Raw genomic sequence first — 15,182 nt, forward strand, 5'->3', positions numbered from 1 at the left:
ACTTATTTTGGAGTCGGTTCCAAGCAAAACCCCCACTATCCTAGCATGCTCTCCATCCTAGCATCTCCTCCCAAACTGTAAAGATTAGAAAAATGACAACACTGGTTTCCATAACCTCTTAGAGTTACACTGTACATAAGATTTAGGTTGGCCAAGCAAAGACATAAGATTTGGAAAGCATGATGAAGGTGTGAGCTTCATGGTGTGTGCTTCTGATGCTGTCACTAAGGGCCCTCTTTATAGAACCTTCTCCTCACTGTAAGAACTGTGCAGAGTCCTCATGTCCAGTGCTCTCTTCCTGGGGCACTAGGCATGGTAAAGGGTCTATGTCTGCAGGCATGGATCTGCAAACTGTAGCACGCTTCTGAGGCAATGGACAGTATGGCCTGTTCCTCATCCCTGGACTCTTAGCCCCTTTGTCCTTATCCTAGTTCATTGATAGCAGTAGAACTAACAGGATGATTCTGAGGTATTGTTCTGGGTGTTCTTTCCTGAAGTCCCAGCCCATTCCCCCAGCATACAAGGATGTTATGAGTACCGAAGTCCCTTTATGATTAAAAATCATAAAAATAATAGATGCTAGCTGAGACTAAACCCGGTTTGGTAGTGAAAACAGGTACTCGGGGTGTTAAATCACACCCAATTTGGATCTCAGAGTTGAACAGATGCCAAGAAAGGAACTGGTACCTTCTCCATGACATCTGTATAGGAATGACAGCTGTGGGCAGAGCAAATAATAAACAAAATGTCATGGGGTTAGAAAAAAGCTTGGTGTCTGGTCTTACTCCCCAGTTACCCCTTCTCCTCTAGGATTCTTATCTAAGAAAGTATCAAATAAAGTATTTAAGTATTAAATAGAGTGTAGATGATAAGTGATAGGTAGAAGGGTAGATAGATAGATAGATAGATAGATAGATAGGTAGGTAGATAGATAGATTGATAATAGGTAGATAATAGATGACAGACAGATGATAGGTAGATAGATAGATAGATAGATAGATAGATAGATAGATAGATAGATAGATAGAGAGGTAGATAGATAGATAAGTAGAAAGGCAGATTCATTCAAAGTGTACATCAAGCCCCTTGTAATTCCATGAAATAGGACTTCTGAGATAGGCTACTTGTGCAACATGAAGCTCCCAAGCTTCTCTTCACTGTAACAGAAATGATGAAACTTGCATAGCAAACCCCAAGCCAAATAGCTGGAGAGAACCCTCCCATCCTTAACCATCTCTAATACAATGACTATGTAGAATTTTTTTCCTTCAGAAAACTCCCAGCTCATGTGGGAGGAAGCAGAGAAAGAATGGAAACAGCTTCATGGATGTCTCCCACATTCCAGCCTAGCAGCTCCTCTCTTGGACGGGTATGGTGGACAAAGGAGGAATTCTGCACTCACTTTGGGGAGGTAAAAATATAAAGAGAAGATATTGCAGTCTTCTCCCCAACTGAGGCAGCCTTGATAGAAACTCTACATCCCACAGTCTAAAGTATTGCCGGGGAACTTGCAGGTATCATGTCCTTCAAGAACTGCGGAAGAGTTACAGAAGCAAAAAGATATTAACAAGATGCAGAATACCATAGAAGCCTTTGTTGTCCTTCTACTGTTTTGCTTAAGAATTTTCCAGAATTCAGAAACCTACTATTACATTGGCTGTAGCCACACAGGAATACAAGCAGGAGATAACTATCTGGTATACCCAATGAAAAATGCAAACCCCCCTGTCTCATGCTCGGCCAGCTCAGCCCCATTCCCTTCTAAGTGAAGCTTGTTAATAAGACAGCATTCATCTTACTCTTGCGAGTTTATTTTATCACAGACTCACTGAGAAAAAAAAAAAGAGAGAAAGAAACCACTGGAACCTACCACAATAAAGTAAACATCACAAGATAAATGACAATGTTGGAATGGAGTCCACTTAGGGACTCAGCACGGTCAGACGCAAACAGTTTCAAGACTATTAGCTGTTAAAGGTTATGCCTTATGTCACCCAAAAGGGTTTCTCCCTAGATTTATAGTGTGATCTCATGGAAGATTTATTGCCATCCTAATTTTTCCCCCATTTTAACTTTATGAACAGTCAGCCTGGAATTTTTCCTTGGTCATTTAGAAATGAAGAGTTGCTGCTTTTTAAGAAATGCTTTGTGTTGCATTTTCTGCAGCTTTCATAGCCTTATTATGACTCAGACAACCAAGCCAATCTTCTATGTGCCTGTGCAGTGAATTCACTGTCCTTTTCCGTCCTGTTTCTCGTCCCAGGAAACTGGCATTTAAGGACCACAGAACAGTGGCTTCTAGTGGGGTTCAGGCAATGGGTAAATAGATCAGAAGTGGCTAAAGGGAAGGCCTGGGATCCTGTGAGCTCCATGGCGGACTGTGCACTGACTCACAGCACTCTTCTCCCTGACTCAGCTTCAGTACCCACCCTTGTTGTGATAGACTGATCACAAGGATTTATCTGCCAAGTACAGCGCCCACTCTACTAACTCTGAAGGTGCCCATTTGATTTATTTTGGCCTGCAGAATGGGAGTATAGGTGATTTCCATCTCCTCAAAGCAAAAGTAAATTAAATTAAATTTAAAACATAAATTAAATTAAAGGTAAAATTAAATGCCTTCTGTATGCTTTGACTCTGTCCCTCTTTTTACTGCCATCCATCATGAGAAAGGCATACCCCTAAACAAGAACAATATCAGCTTGGTTTTCAAATGAGAAGACACATACAGCCGTGCCAAGACCATCGGTCTATAGCCAATTTATAGCTCTCATGAACCCTGTACAAGAATTGAATGTTACAAGCCATTAAACTATTGAGGTGTTATCACATCAAAAGTGAACTTATAACACTTAGCTTGCCTTGATAGACTTGTGAGTAATAACGACACCTACCCCAGGTTAAGAAATTGCTATATCTCTTGCAGCTTCCCTATACCCTCCCCAAATCTTCATAATTTGTCCCTTTTCTATGGACTCTTCTCTTTATCTAAATGGACAATGTCATCCCTCTTTTTGGGAAAACTGACTGATATGTGTTATGCCTAGAATTGAGAAAATTAGCGTAGATGCAAACGTTTGTGGTAGAGAAATGTTGAGCAAATGCTCTGTAACAACATCCAATCTGTAATAGTATTCATAATCAGGAGAATGGGGGTACAAAGAAAGGAAGAAAGAAGAAGGGGATAAGGAGAAAGAATGTGGGGAAAGAAGGAAAGGAGGAAGGAAAAGCTTGTTGTGGGAGGTTTGGCTACACTGCTTTAAGTTCACCTGCCCAAGAGCTATCTCGGGTCTGCCGATGAAAGACACACACATTGGCCCATTTTTAAATTGCCTTATTGCATCTGTGGCTGGGCTCTTCTAATCCTTCCACAACTAGCGTGCCCATACATTTACTCTGAGCTCAACAGCTCTAAATCTGCCCTCAACGTGGTTGCCCAGTTACCTTAACTCCTAGCTCAACACTTCTAAATCCTCCCTCAACTTAGTTGCCCGGTTACCGTCTGTGAAGCCTATTGGTCTTGCTGCCCAAGACACTTTCGGGCTGGGCTGCCCTTTTCTGGGTTGCTTTTCTTTTCTACCTACCTTTTGAAGATCTCCCCTACAGCTCCTAGTCTGTTCCATCTCTCTTTCCCAAGTACCTTGATCTCTTCCTCCTAGGCCTGTGGAAACCTAGAAGTCCCGCCCTTTTCTTTCTGCCTAGGCATTGGCTGCTGGCAACTTTACGGATTGATCAAGAACCAATTGGGAACAAGGACCTTCGGCATCCGTACCTGCAGATTCCTGATTAAATCAAAGCATCAGAACCACTCTTCTCCAAAAGATGACTAGGAAAACATAAACGAGAGGTGGGAGGGAAAAAAGCAAGGGATTAGTGAGGGCTAAGTAGGTGCCTGGCTCTGTGCTGGAATTTAAACATGGTATTCTTCCATCCTCAGAACATCCCTGCATGCTATTCATCATGTCCAATGTGTTCAGTTTTTTGAGATAGGATTTCTTTGTGTAGCCTTGACTGTCCTGGAACTAGCTCTGTTGAGTAGACCAGGGTAGCCTTGGACACACAGAGCTCCTCCACCTCTGTCCACCACCATCCAGCTTTCATTATGTCCAATTTGCAATGAAGCGTAAAGAACCTTCTTCAAGGGCACTCTCAGAAAAATTTCTCTGCAGCCTCCAGTAAGTGAGCATGCATCCAGCTGGAGCCCTTGAGACAGCAGCAGTAAGACAGTGGTGCAGGAAGGCAGAGGACATTCCTGTCACACAGTTGTCCCATGAACATCAGAACACTTTGTCCAGCCACAGAGGCACATACACACTTTGACAAACACCAAGAGATTAGCAAGTCTGCACTTGCTTTCTGTAAATGTGACGTTGTCCAGGTAGCTCCAGAGTTCACTGAGAATCTGTGGCTTTCGAAATCATCATGAAACTGACAAACGAGAGCCCAGTATGAGCATCTGTGATGTGGGGTTCATCTACCAAAGGTCAAAAGGAAGTGAATCGTGGGGCTCCATTCAGCATGAGAACATAACATAAGCATCTCATAGGAATTGGCATCTTGTTTCAAGGTTGTCCTCACAGACATGGCTGTTCACCGGCAGCCCCCACTTTGTCCTGACTGACCACTCAGGCACCTGCTGCCCATTCATAGAGACACACAGGTAGCTCCTCTGGGATTCAACTATAATAAGATATTTGGATGAAGCCACAGCCCACCAGCTCTGCAGATTCACCACTTATCTCTGCCACATGCTGCCAGGTCATGAACCCCATGCAGCTGTCCATGCCCACATCCAATACCTCTCAGCCTTCGTTCCTTTGCTCCTTTATCTCTCCTTTTCTTCTAAGGGCTTTCACTGTGCATCCTTCATAGCCTTTTTCTCCTAGTGAAGGTCAGAACCTTCTCCTGTGACACTGAGGCTGAACCAGGGTGAGGGCCTGTGTGGGCAAGGCCTTCTGCTGCTTGGGATGCCTGGCCTGAACCCAACAGGGTGACTTACTAGCTGGATGACCATTGGAGAGTTAGCTGATTTCTCATTGCCCCAACAACTCTTTTTTTTTTAATTGTGCATAGTGGTGGGGAAACACACACCACAGTGTGTAAGCAGAGATCAGAGAACAACCTAAGGGGGCTGATTATTTCCTTCCACCACATGGACTACCACATGGTTAGAACTGAGGGCATCAGGCTTGGTGCCCATACCCCAATCTCACTTACCCTCGCTACTTCAACACCACCTTTCAAAATCCTCAGTGCTACATATTGATTAGCAACTCAAGGCATGTAAAAATATTCTGCCTCCAATAAAGTACTATCCAGCACTAGCTCTTCAGACTGTTGTAAGATACAAGTATGCTACCGTACAAAGATACTACTAAGGTCAGTGTCTGCACTTGGAAAAGCCATGGAAATCAGTGCTGTTGTTTTCATACAGCTCCCAAGTATGTTAATTTGGTGTTTGTCTTGCCAGTCAGACTTCAGTGAAGTCCTTGAAAATCCCCATGTCATTGCTGTCCTCACCCTCTTCTCTTCCTCCTCCTCTTCCTCCTCCTCGTCCTCGTCCTCATCCTCGTCCTCCTCCTCCTCGTCCTCATCCTCGTCCTCCTCGTCCTCCTCTTCCTCCTCCTCCTCCTCTTCCTCCTCCTTCTCCTCCTTTTCTTCCTCCTCCTCTTCCTTCTCCTCTTCCTCCTTCTTTTTCTTCTTCTTCCTTCTCTTGCTCTGTGTCTCTCTCTATCTCCGTCTCTCTGTAGCACTGGGTGAGTGGGTTATTGTTGCTAGGTATATGAGGTAAAAGCTCTAAAACATCTGTGAGAAAGCAAGAATGCCACGCACACTCATCTACTCCAGTCAAATCCTAAATATCGGGGGTAAAAGCCTGATTAGGATCAGACGTAATAAGGATCCAAAAGGAGTTCTGTGACTCCTGGATATTCAGATAGTCGCTGGTATCTCCTAACTCAGACATGTTCCAGAATAGTCTTTCCAATCATCAACATGCCCTCATATTTAGGCATAAAGGTACCCCAAGAAATGATTCATAAATGGCTAAGATTGGGCATTGTTTCCTGGCCAGCACAACATTTCCAACTTATCCTAGTTTAATATCAAGCTGTCCATAGCTTGGAATTTCTCTCTCAAGGAATTTGCCTTGCCAGAGCTAGCAACACTCAGAGATCAAGCACATTCCTTAGGGCAATAGATAGTTCAAAATAGTTAGAAATGTTTTACATACTAGAGAGTAATGAAGGGCTTCCACTCAAGGACATTAGCTAGAAGTGTTAGGTCAGAACCTCCTAGTCACTGCCTCCAGCAGAACCAGAGAATTAGCATAGAAATAGCAAAATAGCCTCAACAGAGAGGGCTCCACTCCACTTCCTCCTGCTTCACACCTGGCTACCAGACCCTACTGACCTTGGTGTCATGGTCACTTGCCTACGTGACCTCAGTCTTGCGTCCCTTGCTCTAATCCCTGCCTGCTTACATGACTCTTGTCATCTGCCCTGCTTGCTGTATGATATTTAAGCCTGAATTTCACCTTGTACAAATACATTCAGATTCACCACACCCTTGTGTCGAGTTTGTTTGTCATCTGCCGACTTATTGCCCACCTGACCAGAACTCACTCTCATCCCATGGAAATTGGGGTCCCCGCAACAAACCCGGTCTGAGGCACAAGAATAGGAATCACTTAGCAACTTGAGACTTTACTTCATTTAGGCTATGTAAATATCTCTTGGCTGTCCTGTGGCACACAGTCTTGTCCCAGACAGCAAGCTCATCCATTCCATTTAACCTTATTCACAGCCTTGTTTCTCCCACAGAAACAACTTTTGTGTACCCAATACTAACCAGCAGAAATGTCCCTGCCTCTGAGGAACACAGACCCAGTGCCAAGCTTCTGTATCAGAGAGATGCAAATTAAATGACACTGAGATTTCTTCTCACCCAGTCAGCATGGCAGTCATCAAGCAAACAGATGAAGCCATCGAGAACACTCGCTCATGTGGCCTGCTGCCAATCTCAGCTTCACGGTGCAGTCCTCCCTAACCTGCATTAAAGCTTTGCCCTGAGTAAAGTCATCTGGCTGCTTTTAAAAACCAGTAACGACAACAAATGACAACAAATGCTGGCAAGGATGTTGAAAAAGAATCCTTCGAACACTAATGCTAAGAATGGAACTGATAGAGCCAATGTAGAAAACAGTGAGGAGGCTGCTTAAAAACTAATAGAAGCACCATAGGACCCAGGCTTACCACGCCTGGGCATAGACACAAAGAACTCTAAGTCAATCTCCTACCGAGAAGCTTGCATAGCCATGTTTATTGTTGCTGTGCCACTCACAACAGTAAGGAACTGGAACCAACCAAGACGTCCATCAACAGGCTGATGGATTTCAAAAATATATGGTGTGCATATATACACATGGAATCTTATTCAGCTATAAAGAGGATGAAATTATGACATTTACCAGGAAATTGATGAAAATGGTGTTCAGTGTGTTAAACAAAATAAACTAGATTCAAAAAAGACAAACACCATGTGTCATCTGGCATGTGAAATCTGGATTTATATGTGTGTGTGTATGTGTGTGTATGAGAGAGAGAGGGAGAAAGAAAGAAAGAAGAGAGTATAAAGTAAGAAGAATATAAGAGGAAAGAAAAGTCTGAAAGGAAGAAGGAGGAAGAATATGAAGAGAATAGAATATTTGTAACATGAAAGTCTAAGGAGGGATTATTTGTGGGAAGAGAGGAAAGGGAAGCCATGGTGGGGGCAAGTTAGACTGAACAATATTGATCTAGTTGTGTGAAAATACCCTGTGAAAACTATTTGTGTATGTGTGTGTGCACATGTGTGCATGCTAACCAAAACTCAATTTTAAGAAATGTTTGGCTTTCATTTTTAAATCTTGGTTTTCTTTTGTGTTTGTTTAGTTGGTTTTGGAGTTTGGGTTACAGGGGTGTTTGTTTCTGAGACAGTGTCTACAGACCAGATTGGCTTTCAACTCAAAAACCTGCATACGAATTAGAGGTCTACTGTTCCATGCCCAATCCAGCCCTATTTTTTGATTTTTCAATACTGGTGACAAAGTAAAAAAGCTTCAAAACTCTTTATGCAATCTAAAATATAGCTTTTTTTTTTATATACCTTGATCTATGAAAAAAGTAGGGAGGCAGCATTCCCACAGAACACACATTTGCAAGCATAATTTGACTTACTGAGCACCCTGTCCTGCCCCAGAATTTTTTCATGCAGGTTAGCATCAGAAGACTATGGAGTGCTACTGCAAAGAAAGTTTTCTTGTGTGAGTAATCCAGCATGTTCCAGATGTATTTTTCTATAAAATCCTTTTCCTTCTTGACTATCAACTAGCTTGTGATACATAATAAATAACCCCCACCATGAAATTTTAAAATAACAACCATCTACTTGATGCATGTCACAAATATTCTGTGCTTCTGTAAATTGGGCCTGGCCAGGATGGCTAGCTCTTCTGTTCTCTGCCCAGCTAGCTGTCAGACCTGTGGCCACCTGCCAGGTGGGCAGGGATCTGGCTGGTCTAAGACGGCTTCAGTGGTGGCATTTCTGTGGCAGCTGCTCCTGGCTGGCAACAGGTTGACACATACAGGAACTGTCGAGACAAAGACTGAGACTGACACAAAACAGCTTCTGATGTTTTCCAATGACCAGAAGCTAGCCTGAGGGCCAGCCCAGGAAGAGTACTGAGTACAAAGTCACGTGACAAGGGGCGTGTGACAAAGGGCATGCTGGGAAGGATGGTGGAGAGCATATCCATAGACTTGGACGAGTTCTGCCAACTTCCCCAGCTACCATGACATCTGGACTCATGATGACAGTGGAACTGAGCAACACAGCCTTTTAAGGTTGTGGCAACTCAGAACCTTTGACTTTCTTGCAACAGTGACGCACCCTAACTATCTTCACACACAGACCTTACCACCACATGGTGCAGGATACCTAGCCAGACCTGGCATAACCCCAGCACCAGCTCAGAGGTCTGAGAACTCAGAGAGCATGCTCCTTCCCAGCATGCACTTTGCCCAGTCCACAATGCAGACAACAGATGGACAGATTAAATATGAGAGGAGATCGCTTTCCAGGCTACCAGTGGCCCCAGGGCCATTAATCTACCCAGAGGGAAGTTTCCTGAAAACCAGGTCATTTTGTTGTTTTTGTTTTGCTTTGCTTTGCTTTGTTTTGTAGGATACATAGGATCTTCTTTGAAGATCTTACTCTCCAGCAGGACCAGGGAGTCAGCAGTGAAAACAATTTCCACCCTTGCAGTCAAGGGGTTTATAAGCAGAGAGGCAGAGACCCGAATAAGGAAGCACTGTTACTGGTGACAGAAGCCTATCCTCCTGTAAAGGATGACAAAATATTCAAATGAGTTTGTGAATTCTGAAAAGGACTAATCATTGGAATGGGCACACCAGGTTTTGTGGCCAGAACCCAACTCTGTGGGCTTAACTAACTGGGTAAGTGATAAAAGGTGAACGGCAGGATTCATGTTCTCCTTCTCTCGCCATCTTTCTCTCCTCCTCTCTGTCTCTCACTCTCTTCCCCACAACTGTCCATCCAGTGGCTTCTGTTCCTAACTGGGCAGGTCCACATGCCCCCTACTTCTGCCAGGTAACCATGGCTGCATCTTTAGCCACTGACTTGAGGCATGGCTAGATCATGAGTGGCTACCACATCTGCTGGTTTCCCAGCTCTGTAGAGGCTTTACAGCCAGTCTCCTGCATCTGTATTCAAGTCTACCCTATAAGCACTTGCCTGGGTTCTGTACACATACATGGCCCAGTGCTGCCTGACCCCTCATGTGGAACCTAAGATATATAAAGGAAGCAGGGCAGGGGAAGGTTAAGGGATACCAGGGACGGGTCACTGAGATCTTCACCCACCAAACTGTGAAGTTTGAATGCTCTAGAGGGCAGTGGGGAGGCAGGTTCCTGTTTACAAAGACCAAGTCACTGAAAGCAGCTCTTCATAGCATCTGACTTAGAATTTAGACAAGGTTTCTCTAATGTGGGGAAGATAGAGTTGCATTTTTTTTTTCCCTCAGAAGGAATATTAGTAGCAAGGGAAGAGACCATGGACTGGGAGAAGTGGAACTCCTTTTTAGCCCTGAAGACTGTGGCTCCTGGATTGTATTTAGGCCACAACATGTACAGGGGCTCACACTCTAAAAACTAATGCCTCATCTCTACCATTGTCTCCTCTGTAAATCCTGAGTTCTGGCCATTAAAGTCTAAGGAGAGTAGAGAATGAGAAAATGTCGGCCAGAAACATGGCAGCAGCCAGCATTTCGATACAGCATTATCGATACAGGTTACAGCAGATGCCAGCTGATAGTAGTCATTCAAAGGGTAAGCCTACCAGTCATGTGACTAATCACATAAGACAGTCAGGGCCTCTTTGATCTTTGCCATTCTGCAACTTCTCTTTCTCCTTTGCTTTTTCTTTTTTCTTTCTTTCTTTCTTTCTTTCTTTCTCTATTTTTAAAGATTTATTTATTTACTTATTATGTATACAATGTTCTCCCTACAGGTATGCCTGCAGGCCAGAAGAGGGCACCAGATGTCATTATGGATGGTTATGAGCTACCATGTGGTTGCTGGAAACTTAGGACTTCTAGAAGAACAGCCAGTGCTCTTGACTTCTGAGCCATCATCTCTCCAGCCTGCTTTTTCTTTTTCTTTTCTCCCTCTTTCTATCCTCACTCCTCCTCCTTCTTTATCTATCTATCTATCTATCTATCTATCTATCTATCTATCTATCTATCTATCATCTATCCATCTATCATCATCTATGTATCTCTCATCTATCCATATATCATCATCATTTGCCTGTCTGTCTTTTTGTCTGTCTATCATATATGCACTATTTAAGATAGGAGCTTCTGATTCTCCTGTGTCTGCCTTCTAGTGCTGAGATCACAGGCATGTGCCACTATGCCTACTTTGAGTCAGTGTTGGGGACACAACTCAGGGCTTCCTGAATGCTAGGCAAGTGCTCTACCCACCAAGCGACTTCCCCAGCAAACCCTACTCCCTGATCTCGTTCTCTCTACTCTTTGCCTACTTCTGATTCTGATTCTAATTTCAATTCCATTTTTTTTTCTTTAAATATTCTTGGCAGCACTTTCCTGTTTATCACTGTCTGTAATGCCCCAGGGCTGGGCAGTGTAGCCTCAGACACACTGGTATGTGTGGGAGACAGGCTGTCCGAGAAGAACAGTCTGGATGTTCATGCAGACCAAGGTTGAGCATAATCTTGTAAGAACCACATTTCAGGTGCAGACAGGGACCGAGACGGAACTGGATGTTTCATCACACAGTTTCGTCATACTCTTTAGGTAAGATTAGGACCAATTCTCCATCAAGAGACCACCGCCAATATTTATATACATTATTAATACACTCAGGGTTGAAGAAGAAAAGACAATGACTCCTATCCACACAGGGGCCTGAAACTCAAAGGAAACAGATTTCAGAGCTCAAGATGTGGAACCTTATCTGAGAACCTTATGGTGGGATCCTTGAGCTGGGACACTTAGGAGTAAGGAACCAGGTTTTAAGGACCCTGGCTCAGTTGTCAAAGTAAGTAATGTTTCTTAGTGTGCACGGAAAGCTGTGACTTCAGAACAAGGCCCAGGAAGATAATCAGAAGCATTTCTCCCTAGTCCCCCACTCACCCCTGTCAATGCACTATGAATCTTTGTACAGAGCCCTAGCAAAACCACCTACACACTTGGGGCTGCACAGAGCCTCAGGTGGAAGATAGCATGAATAACTCTTGTGGTTATTCTCTAAAACTTTAGTGTGACATAGTGTGTCTTTGAGACGTACTCCCAAAAGTAGCTTGATAACCCATTTTTTTTAACATGTCATCATTTTCTAACACAGTGGAAAGGATTGGAATCTTCCTCAAATCTGAGAGGCCCTTAATACAAATTATATGGGAAGGAAAATGTTAATCAATAAGGTTAGTATATCCCACTGTCCAAGGAGCAAGTCCTTTTTTTTTTTTTTTTTGGATATTTTCTTTATTTACATTTTGATGTTTTTCCCTTTCCAGGTCTCCCCTTCGGAAACCTCTTATCTCATTCCCCTCCTCCTGCCTCTGTAAGGGTGTTCCCCCACCCACCCACTCCCCTTTTCCCACCCTGGCATTCCCCTACATTGGGGTATCGAACACCCTCAGGCCCAAGGGCCTTTCTTCCTACTGATGTCCAACAAGGCCATTTTCTGTCACATGTGTGGCCAGTGCCATGGGTCCCTCCATGTGTATTCTTTGGTTGGTGGCCCAGTCGCTGGGAGCTCCAGGGGGTCTAGCCTGTTGACACTGTTGCTCCCTCCATGGGACTACAACCCCCCTCAGCTCCTCCAGTCCCTTCTCCAACTCCTCCATCGGAGGCCCCCTCGTTCAGTCCAATGGTTGGCTATGAGCACCTGCCTCTGTATTTGTCAGGCTCTGGCAGAGCCTCTCAGGAGACAGCCATCAGCAAGCACTTCTCGGCATCCACAATAGTGTCCAGGTTTGGTAGCTGTATATAGGATGGACCCCAGGTGGGGAAGTCTCTGGGTGGCTTTTCCTTCAGTCTCTGCAAGGAGCAAGCCTTGAATCACTCTGATTTTTATGCACAGGGTCTCAGATGCATTTCCTTAAAATGTATGTGTTGGAGGGCAAGACAAAGCTGGTTTTGTTTTTCTTTTGTGGAGCTTTCTGGTTTGTTTGCTTGCTTTTACATTACTGGGAATTGAACTTGGCGCTTTGTACCTGGTAGTCAGATGCTCTACCTCTGAGCTGGGCCTCTAACCATGTTTCTATTTTTGTTTACAGTGCTGAAAATTGAACAAAGAAAGGCCCTGCTGTTCTATGGTGAGCTTTGTAACCACCCTAGAAGGAACAGCCTCCCTGCAAAATACATTTTAGGAGCCCCCAGAATTCCTAAGACAATTTACTCAATATCATGATGGTTGATAATGATTGCCAAGATGATGGGATTTAGAGTCTCCATGGAGACAAACCTCTGGGCATGTGTTTGGATTTCCTAGATTCGGTTAACTGAGGTACGGGCAGTACCATTCTATGTTTTGGAGTCTTGCACTGAGCTAGAGAGCAGACACTACCACCCCCTACCTACCCTCCCCTCACCCCTGCTTCTCTCTCCTTCCCTCTCCCTCTTTTCTGTCCTTTCCTTTCTCTTATTCTTGCCCTCCCCTCTCTCTATTTCCCTCTCTTTCCCTCTCTCACTCCTTTCCTCTCTGTTTCTTCTCCAGCTCATCCCTCCGTCCCCAGCTCCCACTCTCTCTGTCCCATATGCTGCCTGTCTCTCTTGAGTCCAGCATGTTTTCAAACCTCTTTAGTGACGCTCCTCTGAATGTGGCCATCAGTCCACCTTCTGTGGTATTGTCACATGACAGGACCTCTTCTGCTCCTTGGTGCTGGTGACATCTGCACATCAGGGAACACCAATGTCATTACTGAATGCCTGCCTGTCTCCCCCCACCCCCAGACTGCTAGCTCTAGGTAAGTAAAGTGGAAGCTGTGCTGTGTTGGTCCCCTGCTGTGGACAGAACTAGCCCCAGCCTGGCTCTGAATCCACAGCAGGCTAAATAAGGCAGTGTCCCTCCAGAGCTTCCCAGCCTCCAGAATAGGCTCTGTGAGCACTGACTGCTTGCCTTAAGGACTCCCTCTTCACTGGCCACAACTTTCTTAGATCTGGGTTGCAGACCAAGGCCCTCCCTCTCTATTCTATCCCTTCTTCACAGGGATAGAATCATGTGACCATCTGCAGAATTTGCCCACTCCACCCACATCCCTTCTTTTTCCTGAGGGCCAGCCTGGTTGACATACTGAGTTCCATGACAGTCCGAGCTATGCAGAAAGACCTCGTCTCGAAACAAACAAAAACAAAAACGTACTGTACGCAAATATAGCTACTTTCCCTATCATCATCCTGCCTCCACAGAAGGAAGCAGATTGCTCATCGCACACAGTGGGAAGCCTCAGATCTAGAGATGGGGAGGCGCCGGCTAGCTAGGCTTTCCAGAACGCATGTCACATTGTTTTGCTGGACAAAAGATTTAACCTTTCCTTACCAGTGTGGCACTGATCAGTTGGCTTCTGGAGCTGTGGACAGTCGTCTCGCTGGCCCACTCCCGTCTCTGACTGCCACTGGCCTTCAGTCCTTCCAAAGATGTACCCTTTGATTAGTTTGGGCCTTCATCTTATCACTGTGATTCTGTCCACAGTTGTCTTCTCTAAGCTGGGACTACCCTCTCCTCCCCGTCTTTTTTTTTTTTTTAATATCTCCTTTCAATAAACACTAAAATTATCTAGTTGCCCAACAATTTTTTAAATTCACTGACTTATCACAGATAAGTAAGAAGCATCGGCCGGGCCCTGATTCTGGGTAGATGGGAGCAAATAGCAAAACAAAAAGCGGGGTTCAATTTGTGGAACACAAAAGCGTAATGAGTAAGCTGATTCATACACTACTCACAGCTATTCCCTGCTATTTTTGGAGGAGGCAATACACCTTTCACTCCAGGGTGGCAACCCCTGCTGGAGGCTGGGAAGGAAGACAGGGAGTTTGCTCCAACTCTGGAAACTGGGACAAGCAGGGAACCAGAGCCGGCAAGGCAGGAATCCGTTTTGGTTCCAGGACAATTCTCTACGGAGACCACAGTACCATAAGCCACTAAGCCACAGCACTAACCTTCTCCTGCAGGGGAGGGGTGACACGGTGACTGTCCACACATTGCAACCTCCAGCTCTGAGCTCTTGAGACTGCCAAAGTTCTTAAGCGTTTTGGTCCGGAAGCAGCATCTGGTTTCCCGATTGGAGCCCTCCTTTTGTCAAAGCAGCACCGCCAACCCCCCCTTCCCCCCCTTCCCGCAGTGCGGGCCTTCAGTCTTCTGAATCCCTCTTAAGCTTAATTGGAGTCGTGGGTCTGAAAAGTCTCAGCTGCCCTTGAGACGAAGACATCCTGGGAGAGAAGCTTTGGTCCAGTTCCTAGGGCCCACCGGCTGTGCTGGCCTGAATCCTGCCTTCAGCTTCCAGCAGGCTGTGAGCCGAGCCAAACCCATAACCCTTGCAGTACCTCAGTTTCCCCACCCATAAAACGCAGCTCTGGGACCAGGGAATCTTAATGAGCA

The 15,182-nt window shown here is 45.0% G+C and overlaps 2 long non-coding RNA genes across 2 annotated transcripts; one reads left to right on the top strand and one right to left on the bottom strand.

The window, feature by feature from the left end:
* Nucleotides 1-11,560: 11,560 nt before the first annotated feature.
* Nucleotides 11,561-12,140, top strand: LOC116082386. The gene is made up of 3 exons (XR_004115273.1): nucleotides 11,561-11,618; nucleotides 11,925-12,003; nucleotides 12,097-12,140. It is a non-coding gene; the product is annotated as an uncharacterized LOC116082386 (long non-coding RNA).
* A 450-nt stretch (nucleotides 12,141-12,590) lies between these two features.
* LOC116082383 lies at nucleotides 12,591-14,945 on the bottom strand. The gene is made up of 3 exons (XR_004115270.1): nucleotides 14,744-14,945; nucleotides 13,381-13,476; nucleotides 12,591-12,622 (listed from the first exon to the last, which is right to left on the bottom strand). It is a non-coding gene; the product is annotated as an uncharacterized LOC116082383 (long non-coding RNA).
* Between the last annotated feature and the right edge of the window lie 237 nt (nucleotides 14,946-15,182).

The sequence above is a fragment of the Mastomys coucha genome, unplaced genomic scaffold (genome assembly GCF_008632895.1).
Source record: "Mastomys coucha isolate ucsf_1 unplaced genomic scaffold, UCSF_Mcou_1 pScaffold7, whole genome shotgun sequence".
In the NCBI taxonomy this organism is placed as follows: Eukaryota; Metazoa; Chordata; class Mammalia; order Rodentia; family Muridae; genus Mastomys; species Mastomys coucha.